Below are 17,532 nucleotides of genomic sequence, written 5' to 3' on the forward strand. Positions count from 1 at the left end.
GATATCAGACCCCATATTTCTGGCATTGTGGGCCGCAGATGAAAAATATTTATATTAGGTACAGTATAATAATGCTTCAAATAATTCTGACGATTTTTAAAGAGTTTTTAAAGAGTCGAAACCCACTTTACCAGGACTTGAACTCATGACCTTCTGCTGGAAAGGGCATTGACAAAACCACTAGGCCACGGCTTTTAAAAAAATGCTTGTAAAAATGACACTCCCATTATTTCTAACGTATTGAGTGTACATTCAATTACTGACTTATAAATAACGGCTAAAAGTTTGAGGCGGCTGTACATGTCTGTTCACTTAGTGGTTCTGCCTCGTGTCACTTTTAGTTTACAACTCGCAAATGAGACGAGACAAACCACTTTTAGTTTAAAGGGCTTATAAGAATAAAAAAACAAAAGCCAATATTTTAGTGATCCGACACAGTTCATCAAAGAGTAGGTACACCTCTAGCAGTACACTGTCACTCCTCATAATAGAGCCCTAGTAGGCACTTCGCCATCGCTACATACTTTATACATCTCCAAATTGACCCGCACCAAGCGGTTTGCTTCATCTTTCATAATGCGATCTGCTAAGGAAGGAATTCGCTCCCGTCGTCTGTATTTCCGGATAAATACAATCTAGGGCTCTTCAAGGCTGAGTGAATAGGCTGTTACTGAGCCAGTGAGATACACCTTAAGCCTCATCTGCACTTAACATCAGGTGAATAGGGGTCAATCACGGTCAGTTTTATGTAAAAAATAAATATCCTGAGCGGCAAATTCTGGCCCTAAAATGTATGCAGAAAAGGTAATTTTGTATGAAGGGTGAGCCAAAATTTGTGCCACTGAACGTGGATATGGCTATGGTCGGTAGATCTCATGTTTAAAAATATCTTTGTGGGTTCTTACTCACTTCCTTGCAATAAAATAATTAATTGATTCATCTCCTTACATGTTTAAAGTATTAAATTATATTGTAACGGATAACTCACGTCTTAAACCGAGTGCTCCTGAGAAGAAGGGCTAGCCCGAAACATGACGAGCTAAACTCGGTTTAAGACGTGAGTTATCCGTTACAATATCAATATCGTGAGTCTCACGGTAGTTTCATGCTTAAAGTACTTAACCGTCGGATCCCCTGTAAAATTTTGATATTGTCCCATGTAATTTGTAGATCACACAACATGTCATACTGATTCAATTACAGATCAAGTGAATAGTTGTTTTTCCGTCATACTTTGACGGGTATTTTCGTATTTATTTTGTTTTCTCAATTACGTATTAAGCTATTCAGTAAATTTCAGTAAGGTAGTTAAGATGGTACGATAAATACGAACTTTGCCGACATAATACGGCAATATTCAATACTTACATCTGTATTTAGTTGTCAAACAGTTCCATAATTAAGAATGTGATTTAAATGGAAGTGGCAGTGGGAATGATTTCAGCAAGAATAATTCACATTATTTTGTCATACATGTACCAAGGCAAGGCTAGATATAAGAAGCAAAGTAAAATATTATAATTCACCCTGAAATTATCCAATAGCTTTTGGTAGCTTCTACAAACAACCATTATAACACTTATGTACAGACACTTGAATGACAATATACACAGTACACAAACTATGAAATATCAATTAGTGTTACGATATCCGCGTAGTGGGCACTCCAGTAATTGCCGGATTACGTGCGGAGAAACGACTCGTTGCTATAGATAGGCAATTAATACACTATTGTTATTGCTTTCCATTACAGAGGTGGATTCAATTCAAACTGGATTGTTTAGTCTGAGTACAGTCGGACTCTTCGTACACTAGGCAACGCAACGGCCAACGCGAAAATTTCATATTAAAAAAATAGCCATGTCATCATCTATAAAAATTACAGTAAGTTAGTGTATCATCAAACACAGATAAATAATAGGGATTCTTTCCAGCTAGTGACACTCGATTCCTAATCGAAAAACACCAAGTAAATTCAATTTGTTTACGTAAACAAGTATCAAGAGACGTCTGGTTTCATCTAACTACAGAAACTCTATACGAACGTGTTAAGGCGGCGATCGACTGACATCCCTTATACAAGTTGCGTCGTGTGATAGGTTGTCATATCTCTTTTGTGTTTTGGTTGACGTCGAGAAACAATATGCTTCTTTGAAAGCATTAGGTCTTGTCGCAATTTATTTGCGTCGCGACATAGACAAGGGTGTAGTGATGAATTTTCTGGAATGTTTTTTTCTATTTATTTCCATTTTTTTGACTGGATGGCAAACGAGCAAGCGGGTCTCACCAAGAGATCACCACCGCCCATAAATTGCAGATGCGTGCAACCTAGAGGCCTAAGATGGGATACCTCAAGTGCCAGTAATTACACCGGCTGTCTTACTCTCCACACCGAAACACAACAGTGCTGCTGCTTCACGGCAGGATTAACAACCAATTTAATTTAATTATATTTGATAATATTGATTCAAATTTCGGCAGATGGCTCAGTTTACTGATGAAAACTGCCTGGCAATTAACTTTTTTACACACACACACAAACGCACGCCTGTATTGGCTCTGTGCACGACATCAGCGCCACCTATCGTCCGCAACTTTGCTGGCTCTGAGGCTTGACGTTTTAAAATTTCATCGCGACATTGTGACAAAAATCAAACCTATCACGTATTAATTTATAATACAAAATTACTGCGATACCTTGGTTTGGGTGAACTAAGGTTTGTGAATTCATTTTAGTTAATTAAAGTTGAATGAGGTAAGTAAAATTTATTCAAACGGTGTGATTTATTTCGGTTATGTCAGGGCTTGTTTACTTCAAGTTTAGTTGTACTTTTACTGTAAAACAAAAAGATAAAGCTACTTTAATGGCTTCTTCAAATAATAGTGTAGATATATAATTGTTCTTGTATCATCATCATCCATCATCTAAGCCTATATACGTCCCACTGCTGGGCACAGGCCTCCTCTCGGAACAGGGTTCTTGTATCGCTAGTAATAAATTAAATATCGTTTGCAGATCAAAATTAGTATCATTTTGAAGACCGGTTTTGTGAGTTCACTCAATACCAAATTTCAACCACAAACCGTTCCAGCAAAAGGAAAATTGTTGGTATCTGCTGGACATGTCCGGGATGTAGAGGAAGATTGGACATCAGATTTGACATTGGTTATCTTATTGTTTAGTAATTTGGTAATAGTTAATTATTATTTTTTCACCTACCATTGAAGAATTGAAGAACAAGTCTTTCTAAATGCTGTAAATTTCGTCAAATAACTTGCACAGGGTATTTACATAAAACCAACTGCGTAGGTCGTATAAGAGCAATAACATAAGCTGTGAACTAAAAGGAAACTTCACGCGTTGTGGTAAAGTGTATTTTCTAAGTTTATTCGTTGTCCCATAGAGCAATGTATGGCCCGATAGATCCTACTTACTTAAATCGGTATTGAATAATTTAGGTGTCCTTTCTCGTCCTCCGCCGACATATGACTGCGAATAATGTAATACACGCCAGTCGAACTAAATGGAATCATGACCCAGGGTGGAACCTTTTAATAATCAATTTCACGACGATTTCCTAGACAAAAGTATGAGATGTCAAGCACAAAGGGACCACCCAATTCAATTTGTTCGACTGCACACGTACTTTAAGAGAAGTTTCCCTGCCGGCCGCGCGGCCGCGTTAGGTATTCGTTTGGGATATTGCTGTCTTTATCGCTCGTGACATAAGCGCTCGCAGCCGTCCCCCCATACCTTCCGCAACGACGTCTGTAATTTATATCGAGATAGCTGTAGGCTTTTCAAGATTTGGGCGGTTAAATTTTGGGTTTCGTTGTCCTCATATTATACGAAAAGTATAGCACAGACATTCATTATATTTTCCATGCCTGTGGTTTTTTCGATTTTTGTAAAAATGCTTTATTAGTCTGTAATTCTCGTGCAAAGTTGTCATCTTTTTTTTGTCGACTTTTGAGCTCCTGTAATTCTGATATTACACATTTACATGAAAATTTGAAAAACCACAGGCATAGATAATTAATTACGTCTAGTCCATACTTACAAAATTTCATCTATTTCTGTTGCCTAGTTTTCAAATGAGACCGGGACTACGTTTGTATGGAGAATGGAACGAAGAGACCTCTTAATGAAAAACATCTGAAGATTCAACAAAGTCAGAACTACGTCGGCTCTTTTGAAATCTTATCGAATCTCAGTTGCTAACTCCAACAAATCTATTTCACCGATTGGAAAATTATGGATTGCTTTGATGGTAAAGACATTGTGTACAATGCGAGGCCTTAAAACCAACGATTTTGTAGTGGTCCAGCGAGCGCCGCAATGTAATGCAACTTGCATGATTTGTCTTGCAGGTCTAAACTCGGCTAAGGAAGTTTTAAACTGACAACCATGCGTGCATCTTTTTCTCTCTCTCTCTTCGCTTTAGCAAATATCGTAAGAAAAAGACGCCACGAGCTTTTTTTGACCTACTTATACAACGTTGCATACAATACTTTTTCTTCGACTGGGTACTTATTAATTACAGTACAAAATTAGAGAAAAAGTAAACTTTATTTTTTTTCATACTTTAGTAAAAAGTATGGCAAACGCAAAGAGAATATAATAAATAAATAAATAAATGTAATATAATTTTTGATTAACGTTTACTTGCCTGTGACGATGTTAAAAATACGCGTTACTTAAATTAATTTTATTTGACTTCTAATTTATTGTTATTGATTGTTTTTATGGACTAATGTTTGGAATAAATATATCATTTCATTTCATTTTCATTTTAATGTTGGCAGGCTATGGATTATGTTCGGAAAGTTTTTATTTTGTATAAAAAACATATAAATTATGTAACTGGCTGCACCTAAGTTTGTCCGAACGTAAGAATTAAAAAAAAAATGGTCAAGTGCGAGTCGGACTCGTACATGAAGGGTTCCGTAAACAGTTTAGTAAAAGTTTTTCTTAAAATTCTTCTAATATAAGTTTTTTTTGCTGTCTGTGCTTTATGCTCCTGGTTAACAAAGTACTCGTCAAGACGAATCAAATACAGAGTTCCTATGGTCACCCGCTAGCTTTATCATCAGATCAACTCCATGTTATAATAATATTGCATTGTCATCGGATTTATACATGCGTGTAAAATTTCAGCTCAATCGGTTAAATAATAATAATAATAATAAACATTTATTTCGGAAAACTTGGTTCCATAAAAAATACAAAAATGTGTTAGTTTAGTACTTAAATTATGTTTAGTATTAAAATTAAAGATATCCGAAACGAGGTTAATCCTTTTTAAGCTTAATTTTGTTTATATTTTTTATTTTCTATTATTGTTTTCTAGAATCACTAAAATTATAGAGCACTTGATCATAATTTGATCTACTCGTATGACAACAATGACAACAATCCATAATGCCCTAAAATAACTGAAATTTAATGACAATATATGTACATGAATTAAGAAATTTTAAATAAATCTATCAAACCTATACTCGTATTATTCTTGTAACAAAGTTATGGATAATTTATTACACTAAGGGGCTGTTTCACCATCCATTGATTAGTGTTAACCGACGGTTAAATGTGATGCCGTCTCCGTCTATTAGAACAAAACAAATAGAAATGGCATCACATTTAACCGTCACTTAACACTAATCAATGGATGGTGAAACAGCCCCTAAGATGAAAAAAGGAGAAAATATGAAAACCGAAGGAGGAAAACCGACCGGAAATTACGAACTTGACCTTGACGCCACCTGGACACCGGAAGTGACGGATGTTCGCTATCTACACCTATTACCGCCCAGGTGACAAGACGAGTAAGTCAACACACCTTCCAGTAATAAAAAAATATCGTGGAAAATTACTAAGAAGAAATTAAGACACAGTATTAAATATATAACTAGGTACTTTTGAGTACTTAATAAAATGGTAAATTGTACTTACTTTTTAAGTCCAATCAAAACAAAACTTTTTTAATTAAATGTCACAACTCCCCACGCACACAAACACCAAACGAAACATAAACAAAGCACAAACGCGTTCGATTCTTAACACTTTAATTTTAGAACGCTTCACTCGATATTCAAAAGTAGCGCCAAAAGATCGAGTTCGTTGACGGGTGCGTTCATTTTGTAATTTTTCGCGGGAGCAGTGACGCTGTTTGAGGCAAACGCTCAACTGAGCGAATTGGGCTTAAGATCCTCGGGGTACCAAACAGTTTCGCAGGCGCGCTGCAGCTTTGGCGAAACGAAATGTACCTATATCTACATTGCAAAATGATATCGAGACCGTATGAACTCCACATATATGCCATTTATAACCTTGTCCCAAATTGGTATTGATTAGGTTTTTCTAAACCCTACTAAATAAATTGCCATTATTCTGCGGTCGAGTAAGGTGACTTTTCCGCTAATCCCGACCCGGAAATCTGAAGATTTATGGACCTTTTTCAATAGATCGAGGCGGAGGGGACAGGTTTTAATTAAATCGACATGCTTTTTACAAAAAAAAAGACATTTTTTCGTTCGTCGTCCTTGTGATAAGATAACAATCTTCTTACAAGTTTTTGGCCGATATAAATGAGTTCCTGAAAGATTGACTTCAGATTTTGATGTTATTTAGAATCAGGATCGTGATTGACCCGTGCTCACACCTCTGTGTTTTTCGAAATTCATGTGCGAAATTGCATTTCAAATTTACCACGAGCTAAAGGAAAACATGGTAAGGAAACTTGTATAAAATGTTGTGTGAAGTTCCCGATTCGCACTGGGTTCGCGTGAGAACTACTGCGGAAGCCCTCTCATTCTATGAATTCGAATAATTGTTTGGTTTCAATGTTTCCAAAAGTTAAGCCACCAATGATGTTAAACCACTGGATCCAATCAGAAGATCTTTAAGAATTAAATGTGACAATTTATTTCATTAGACGTCACCAGACAAAATTAAGGTAGCAATGTGGCATAACAAGTTGACCGAGGCACACATTGGAAAAATAAAACCTCAATTATCTTTTTAATTATTCAGCAGTCATAACAACTGGCCAGTTACAATAGTCGGGACGCCTTACAAGGAAGCAGCCCGATTGTCAACCTTTTTGGGCTGAATTAATTGTCAATACGTCGGCACACGATGCTAGGCCGCACACGTTCATAGAATACGCGTTCCATTTTAAAAAAAGTCCATTGAATTTATTGATAGTTTTAAAAATAGAATTATATTCCGGTCGCGAATGGGGAATAATTATTATTATTGGCGTAGTTCTATGCGCTTAGAAAAATATATGTGAATCTAATACGATTTGTAAACCCTACCATAAATTTACATGTATTTTATTTCGTGAACATATTTAGTTTTCCAAAAAATAAAACTGGGAAAAGAAACGAACTATTTTTTTCGTTTTTGTTAAAATCCAACTTTATTGGCTGACAATACTTTTTGTTGATTGTTATCCAACTCAGATAAGTCAATCCGACCACTGAAAGTTGCCTAAATTCGATTTTTTTTTACCAATACTTAAAAGACAAGTTAAATTAAACGATAAAATACAACGGTCTATTGCGAAACGTTTTTGACACTCGCGATCACAATCAAATAACAGTTTTCGCGTACAATAACTGTCATTTGATTGCGATCGCGAGTGTCAGAAACTTTACGCAATGGGTCCGCTGAGGCCGTATTACCCATTTCTGACGCTCGCGATCGCAATCAAATGACAGATTTTGCAAACAAAAATAGTTATTTGATTGCGATCGCGAGCGCCAAAAACATTAGACAAACGGCCTCAGGTTTGTCATTGTTAAGTTTACTAACACACGAAGTTTAATAAAAGCTTTTAAAATACGAGTTAAAGCCTTAAATATCTCATTCCCAATCATAGCTATTCAATTAAAATAAACAATCCATAATTTGCCCAGTAACCGTATATTTTAATACAATACAAGGTGTTAATTAAATAACTGAAAACCTCAGACACTCCAAAAATATTTTTTCATTTTAAGTTAATAGATTGCATTTATTTTTGAATACCTTCATTATTTTAAAAGATATTCGTGTCTTTTGCTAAGTCAGTAATTCTACTTCATTTCTAACTCTACAACTCTACACACTCATGATTTGCTCGTATGTGTCAGTTGCGCTTTGACGTTTTTAGAATAAAAACACATATTGACAGCAAACCGGCCAGTATTAAATTATTAAAATAGTATGGAACCTCGCTAAAACATTTAATTGGCGCCTGTTGCAGTCGTAACTTTTAGACCGGGCACAATAAAAAATGGATATAAAAACAGAAACACAACCTAATTTAAAACATAGTGTAATCGACTCTACTCTCGATTCTGAGCCAACTACTTTCTGGTTTTCAGTTATTTAATTAACACCTTGTATAACCTTTGTTCAAGTTCTTCCATCTAATGTTCGCACAACAAATAAAAGCCCACACATGAATATACCCAATGTGTTATTTGCAAAATCTTCGTATAAGTAACATATGTAGGAGTTTACTTTACCTACTAAAAGCGGATTATTTGTCAGTCTGAATAATACCATATTTATATAATAAAAGCGATCAAGTGTGGAAAATGGCTTTTATGTATCGGCAATCGGTTTTCCTAGAAAATATCGCTACTTTCTCTGGTAAATTTTCTGGGAACAAAGCTTTGTATAGTGAAAAAGGATGCTCATATTTTTCTCAAATTAAATCACAAGCTCAAAGTATTCATCATCATCGTCATCATCATCATAATATTAGCCGTAAGACGTCCACATTTGGACATAGCCCAAGCAACAAAATTATCCTATGGTGTACACTTTATAGGCCTGTAGCACTAATAACGGTTTCTTAGTGGTTCTAGAATTGGCTGCTCCGCTTACAATAGCATGCAAGGAGTCTAATTATTCTTGTAGTACATCCGTTCTTATACGTTAACTTATTACCGCTTATAGACCTAAATTAGCCTAGGCCTCCCCGACGTACCTCCAGTTTCTCTGGTTGGAAGCGACCTGTATTCAACGTGAACCTACGGCTTTAACCAAGTCACGCGTCCATCTCGTTGGTGGACGTCCTACGCTGCACTTGCTGATCTGCGGTCTAATGATAATGATAATCTTAAAGTATTGGACTTCCTAAATAAACTAAGGCTAATAAAAATGTTGCGTTACATTGTCTAGCATTAAAATCAACTGAACTAGGAACACTTAGCTCGAAGAATATGCAAGTTGAAGTGGCAATGGGCGGGCCATATCGCTCGAAAAACAGGTAATCGTTCGGGGAAAAAAGTTTATGGACATAATTAGTTTACGTCAAATTAATAACATGTAGGTAAACTTCGGATATCTATTAGAGAGCTGTTGCAACTACTAGAAAAAGGATAGTTCCTCCTTTTTCCTAAAGATGCCATCGTACAATTTAAAGTTGGGGGGGGGGGTTCTACAACTCCATATTATATATTTTCATCTAAATGCGTCCGTACTCTATTGCACCTGTATAACAACTGGACTGACAAACATCACGACAGTAGTGCGTGACAACGCTCTACGAAGCCGAAATTAGCCGTGTCTCTTTCCAAAGAACGAGTCTCTTTCCAAAGAACGATATTCAATCTTTAACGCCGGGTACTACTACTAAAGATACACATACAGCGGTTAGCTTATCCCTTTAAAGAATAATGCATTGTCCAGGTTCACCACCAACCCAAAGAGTGAATGAGAGGAGAGTTTAAGAGAAAGCACAGTCGCTGTAGTCTAGTGTCTTGACCTTGTCTCTCAAGCAAATGGTATTGAGTTCGAGCCCGGACTTGCACCTCTGAGTTCTTGGGAATTTACGTGCAAAATAATACTATTAAACTAAATCTATGTCGGCAGCCGATCGCAAAATCCGCCAGATTACGAAATTCCTAGGCATATCGTAAAATGGTGCCGTTCATGGTACAATTCTCAATCCGTTCCGGGCCCGCGAGAAAACTATGACCCAAACCATCACATTTTAAGAGGATATTCTGTGTGGTTTGGGTATCAATATGGACATATAGACTTGGACTACAAATCTAATGTTAATTTTAATGTACTTTTGTTATGATGATCCGCAACGTTTTGTTAATCTTATTTTAATTGTTGTTCTGTTTCATATCTCAACATTCTTAGAATTGTATTTGTCTTTGACGACTTCAATGTAAACTTGACATTTATTTAAATTATAGTATTACTATATTCAATGAATAATTCGCAGAAATATCAGACTTCAGCCCTATTTATCTTAACTTACACCGCATCGCTTCCTACCATTATTCTAATAGGTACCTATTATATTTTGTCCCAAACCTTGAACGTTTTCCCAAACGAATCCTGCCGACGCAGCATCTTAAAAAGCGTTCATTATATGCGAAGAAAGACAAAGTAGAGATAAAATGCCTCTGGCTTTTTATTCCGAGCCGGATAAGTAATATTAAAGAGAAAGTTTAACCTACAGAATAGCTGTTTCTACAAGCTTATTTGCTGACTGTACTTTTTGATAAGTGTACCTACTTGCGTTATCATCCGACTTACGTATGTATACCAAGTTTCAACTCGATCCGATCACTGGAAGTGGGTCAAAATGTGCTAGCAAGATTTGACCCAAGCAAACAGGGTAAATTAGGTAATTCAAAGCTTGTAATTACAATTAGAAATGTCAAACAAGAGAGAAAGAAGTTTTGTTAAAAAATATTTTTTAATTCCAGGTTTTCGATACACAGAAAAATATACTAGAAGGAAAAAAATACCGAATTGGCCCCACTCAGTGTAATGTTGCGGCAAGCTGCAACGCTATTTTTCAGTAGAACCCATCTAACATTAAGCATATAAAAAGTATAAAAACACATACATACTGTGATGACACGAACGTCAGCTGAAAGTAGTTCGCAAAGAAATTTACAATCCGGAGACATGTTACAGCAACACTTGATCAATTTAATCAGTTTAGAAAAATTAAACCTTTACAACGTATAGGCCAGGGATTCGATACGTGTGGACAGTTGCAGTCGGAATGCAGTCCGTTCTTATATATACAATATACTCTGTGGTAGTAAGTCTGTATTGGTTTTTCTTTGGGCTCACTTCTGTATGTCTCAACCATGCTGAATAGGATCCCATGATCTGTAATTCAATTTGCAAATAATCTGCCCGATTTTTAAAGTGTTTTGCTTTCACTAAATTATGGTTAGCAAATAGAGCTAAAGGGCGTCCTTCGTACAATCAAGCGACTTAATTGACTGTTTTCGTAGCTTTTTACAACGAAATTTCACAGGAATTTCTAAAACTTTTCTATTAACAGGCTAGATTTCACATTTTAATACAAGTTTTTATTGCTGAATGGACTTTTTGTTGAATATAATTGCTTGAATTGTCATCCACCTTACATACATATGTATACCAAATGTCAAGTCAATCCGACCACAGGAAATGGATCAAAATGAACTTGCAAGATTTGTTCCAACTACTTATAACAAACAGTTAAGTTAAATAAAAGCTTGTAAAAAGAGTACATGACTGGCAGGCAACACACAGCCTAAGCTACTGCAGCTAGAAACTTGAGATCTTGCAGACATATTCCTTGATGATCATAGAGGTGTACTAAAAAGGGATTTTCAGAAATTCCCTGCGATAGATAGCTAACTAACTTCTTATTTCTTGCTCGTTTGTGGTGCGCGTGCCGTGGTTGCTGATGGAAACCATCGCGAGTGCTGCCTTCACGTCGGCACCATGTCGCTGCCGAACACGATGTCAGACATGGTGACTCGGGGTCGCGCCGTCAACTAAATAGTTTTTAATGGAAAGAAAGAAATACATTTATTCACAACACAAGACACAACAATAATGTTAAGTACTATGGTAAAGATAGTAGGTATGTGTATATTTCCTTATTATTGATATTATTTTCTTATTAGCTCGGACACGCCATCTGGAGGGAGTTGAGTATGCAAAATATGAGGACCGCATTCTTTGAATAGTTTTGAACTCAGAAATGCTTGCAAATTATGATTCTGAATGTTGCCAGGAGATCCGGTTGTCCATTTTTTTTACGCCTCAAAATCACAATTATTTACGTGACAATATCCCATTTTACTAGCTTTTATTTAACTTGTTAGACTATTCTGTAATGTGGTATGTAGAGGCTCGTGCCATGGTGGAACCTTTTTATAAAATAAATGTTATGTTGACATTTATGACATCTGCTAAAGAATTTATCGTGAAATAGATTGTGAAAAGGTTTCGCAATTCGTTTTTCTCGAATGTACATGTATAGGTACGTCCATACCATTGCTGAATATCTACTACAAAGTAACACACAAAAAACGTGTCAGAACTAAGAAATAAGGCGACAAATATATGTAAAAATCCTCCAGGCAAATAAATATTAGTCATTTATTTTTGAAAATATCGTGTTCCATATATGAATATGTAAACTAAAATGTACCGTATGCACTGTGAGTTAAGTTCACTTCGAAAAGTTGTTGATTGTTTAATAAGAGCTATTTTTAGTAGTGAAGATATGTGGACATGTTGTAGTGGCACTTATTGCCTCTTTTATCCCTCCAAAGGTTTGGCTTAAAGCGATATCCTGCATAATATTAAATGAATTCAGCACTCGTATAGTGCTCTACACTACAATCGCTTTGTTAGTAGAATAATGCCTGGCTAAAATTATTTTAATAACATTGTTTTTTGTGCCATAATTACAGTCGTTCTTATACTTTTGAGTAAGAATTTGATCAAAAGTATTATTATGTAAAGACAACTCTATTGTTAACGGCGTAGAAGCGTGTTTCATTGAATTTTTTGCTCAGAAATATAAAAACTGTACATCGATAAGGCACCCTCTAGATGTAGGTACTACGTAATACTATTATCGTGTCAATAACTGTTTTGTGTGGCCTTTCGAGATTTTAATCTTCTGTGGCCCGGTAAAAGGCCAGGGCTGGTTTTCAACCAGCGACATGGTAGGATACCATTGTGACGTGTTAATATTGTAACATATTGTACCTACACGTGTGGATACTATTGTCATAACATGTGTATGTGTATTGCTGTTATAAATAGTAAATCGTAATCGTTTTCTTTCTAATACTTTAGTCCCGTTATAGACTATTTAAGACATAACATGTGAGTTTCATTACGTGGCCAGGTAGCTATAGATTTTAAATAATTTATTGAATCAGGCGTTACTTTGCGGAGGTCCATATCAATGAACTAAAAGAATTTCCTTGCTCACCCGCGACCTTACGATAGCTACGCTTATGCAAAATATGCGTGTTCATGCAGTTTATTAAAGAAAGAGTCGTGTTCATATATTTTTGATAAAATTTTTGTTAACAAGTTTACTAACTCGACTGTATACTTAACTGAAGAAGTTTTCAGGTAACAGTTTTTTGCTCAAGAAAAAAATTAGGACCATAATTTTTGAAATCGCTTAAATATCTTGAAGTTATTATTATGCACCACTTCACCGAAACCTTGTTATGGAGTAATCGAAGCCACGAGAAGGCTTTCAAGCGGTCGAGGGCAAAACATAAAAACAATAATTTAATATATTCAGGGGTTGACAACACGGCCACCACGTAAACTAGAGAATGCTGGCGTAGCTCTTTTTATATTATGGTGCGCTGTTTTTATGTTAATTGAAGCCATGTGCTCATATTTGTTTAGTTATTCATGAAATTAGGTGGGTACATTAATTTGGTATTTAAGTACTTAATACTTTCTAATTGAAACTTTTTGTACTTGAAACTAAAAATTTAAAAAATTAAATAAAAAAAACAACTATCAAGTTAAATATACAATGATTATATTATTATATCACTCAGATACCTACGATTGGGGGTATGAAGATTAAGAAGTTTTGCTTTTCCAAGTTAGGTATCTACATATTAAAAGACATACGACGATGATTTTGCAGATCAAGATTAATTTTTGATACACGATTTTTTAAATCAATACTTAAATCCTGTTTGTTAACCAGGCTTTAATTCAATTTAATGAATTGGGTTCCCAATAACTGCAATTAATTTCAGGGGCACGGAAGTAATCCATGACGGGAAAACTCTTTGGACTCGGCTTTCTCCGGTCAAATTTCTTACGCACGAGCGCTTTTTCTTAATTTGTATTTACTACTTCTCCGTGGCCGCTGGTTAATTTTGATATTGCAAATAAAAATAAAATGAACAAAAATATATAGAACATTTTATAGTGACAAAGATACCTCTTTAATTCCATTTACTTTATTTGCAATCATTTATTTATATTATTGTAATTTTTTTAAATGGCTTCTTTTTCTGTCAAGTTTCTTCGTACGGGAGAAAGAGTTCCCCTTGTAAAATTTCTGCGTCCTCTTGATCTGAGGCCTTATTTTCTAACGCCCTCGAAATCACAATCATTTTCACCACTATTTTGTGTCACACAGTATAGGAAGAAGATAAAATGATTTTGTTAAAATTTCAATTTTAATAGGTACAAGCTTTTTGTTGACTGAACTTTTTGTGGACTTTACTTGCATTATCATCGAAACTACATTTCCGTACTAAATTTAAAGTCGATGCTTGTGATCGGGCCTCTGAGGAGTTCCATCCTGCGGAGACGATCCTGGCTGGACCACCAGGATCACTACAAGATTATTGTATGCCAAATTTCAAGTCAATCCGAGCACTGGAAGTGGATCAAGTTCAAAGATTTTATTCGCACATACATACATCATATATAGAAAATAATATGTAAAATTATGTACATTGCAAATTAAATAAAAAAGCTTGTAAAAGACAGCAAGGCCCGAGCGTTAGACAATACCGCCTCTCTTAGAAAAGTTGAAAAACTCCCAACAATGCCATTTCAAAGTTTTGTATATTTTTAGTTTTATTATACTTATCTCAAAAACGGCTGAGCCGATTTTTAGTTAAGAAATTTGCTTTCAAGAAAAAAAACCGCATTGAAGTCGGTACATCCATTTGAGAGCTATACAAGACCACACACAGACGCTTATACAGACTGAGATACATTGTCAAACCTATAACACCCCTCTTGCGTCAGGGGTTAAAAAAAAAAACAAAAGCCAAAGTTCCTTCTTTCCGCGCTCGCACCCAAAACGTAGTATGCAAATCCGTTTACCAGAGAAGTCCATCTCGGCAAGTGATTTATATGACGTGACTGCCATGCCGGCTTGCGGCGCTTTGCTTACGCGATTGCAGAGACCCGATACAGTCCAGAATACCTTATAACCGACCTTAGTACTTGACATTTTTAACCCCTAACGTAAAAAGAGGGGTGTTTTTAGTTTGACAGTGTATGTCTGTCAGTCTGTGGCATCGTAGCTCTCAAACGGATAAACCGATTTTGGTGCGGTTTTTTATGATACTAAAGGGTTGTTTCACCACCCATTGATTAATTTTATTTGACGAATAAATTTAATCAATGGATGGTGAAACAGGGGGTTAATATACTGCTAACGCCAAAATTGCGTCAAATTTATTTGCTTTGCAATTGGCTTTCCCTGGTTTTTCTTACTTAAAATACTTACATATCTACGGATGCTCGTTGCCGCCTCCCTCTCATACCTAATCAAAAAAAGATAAAACTAAACCTCATTTTTTGCAGTCGGTTAAGTTGAATCCAATTATATCTATTGGTAAATATGAACTCCTCGGGTAAAATGGCTCGTTTTATGCTCTTGCTGTACAATCTACTATTTGGTATGTAGACGTCAGATCTACCTAATCTCAGAGCTAAATTCTCAACATGTTACGTGGAACCTCCATGTTATCATCGTTACGGTGGCTGAGCTTCAATTATCTCAAGCTCAGGACTTGTGCTTTATTTAAGGCATATAATTAGTTCCAGCATTAAGTCAAACGGAGGCGTCATGCTCAATAATCTTATATCTAAACCCATCCTATGCGGGACCTAAAATAATCTGTTTTAAAAGGCACAACTTCTGATGTTTTAAAAATACAAAACAAAAAAGACAGCCTTAAATTTTGCATGGATCCGAGGCGCGTCCTGAGAATAAATACCAGGAGTACTGGCAATTATATTATTTTACTATTAAAAGATCTAAGCGTACAGGAAGTGACTTTATTTTTCAATTTTAGACGAGAAGATAAAGACACGATATGGCCGCTGGTTGTACATACACTATTGACAGGTTAGGCCCGTCGTAATCCTCTCCGGTTGGTTTAATGCTCTAGACTAAGACAGGCACGAAACAGACTGTGCTTTATTAAAGCAGGTAATTACTGTCAAATTTTAATGTTAATACCAACCTCACGTAGAGTTTAACCTAATCCTAACTTGTTCATAGTTTAGGCGGTGAATGTAGAGCCACAATGATTTTAAAATAATAAGATCCGCATACACGATGGTTTAATCTTTCCAGTTGCAGATACTAGGAACTAAACGTTTTGATTTAAAAAATAACTATCACTCTATACAGATTCTTTTTCACCGTACTAATGGCTCTGTCTACATTAATTATCAGCCTAGGTACAACCTCTTTCAAAAGCTTGATGCTTAACTTATCTAAGTAATAAGGTTGTCATTGTCAAATTTATAACTAAGTCCATTCGTTCATAAGTAAGTACTATATTGACGTAAGATCTCAGACTTACGAAAAAATCCTTATAGGTACATGCACTTTAATAATTAATTCAGGGTGATCGTGTATCCAATGTATAAATTAATTTAAGACTTACCAAATTTTCGGCTAATTTCATTTCAAAAAGCGGTACCCAGTTCCTAAATGGGTAAATTTCTCCTATCGTAAAAGCTGGTAACACTCCCTATTAAGCATTCTATACACTACATCACAATTTCGCCCTCAACTCAACAGCTGTTCGGTGTTCCCAGACTAGTAACTACTTTGATTAAAAATAAATGGAAGTCAAAGCGAATTTTTAATACAAAGTAACTTTAAAGTTGGTTACTTGAGGAATGATGCATGAAGACGCCATCTGGTGTTTGTGTTATGCTTCTCATATGGTTAAAGTTTTATTTTTAGTCACATACTATGATAGCTAATGGAGAACGGATGGCCGTTGGGGCCGAAAAGTTCTCGTATGGAGACCACGGATCGGCAAGCGCAGCGTAGGACGTCCACCAACATGATGGACGGATGACCTGGTTAAAGCCCCGGGTTCACGATGGTTGCAGACCAATTACCGAAGGAACTGTAAGTCTATGGAGAAGGCCTATGTCTAACAGTGGACGTCCATGATGATGATGATAGACTATGAAATGGAAAAATGGGAATAGCTACTTGGAGAGCTATTAATAGGCTGATGACAAAAATTCCTAGAGTTATCTTTTTAACCCACTCCCCGAAGGGGGTTTTTTTTTGTAGCGTATGTATTGTAAATATGTATGTATATCAATTTCTTTGGTTATCTTTGTAGCAGCGCCTGGTCGGATTGTAACACAATAATATTAGGGGTCATTAAATTTGTCGTAACTGTCGGAGTGACATAGGTTGTATAATATTTCAATGTGACGTCTGAAAAAAA

This window comes from Choristoneura fumiferana, chromosome 25, assembly GCF_025370935.1.
Source record: "Choristoneura fumiferana chromosome 25, NRCan_CFum_1, whole genome shotgun sequence".
Taxonomy (NCBI): domain Eukaryota; kingdom Metazoa; phylum Arthropoda; class Insecta; order Lepidoptera; family Tortricidae; genus Choristoneura; species Choristoneura fumiferana.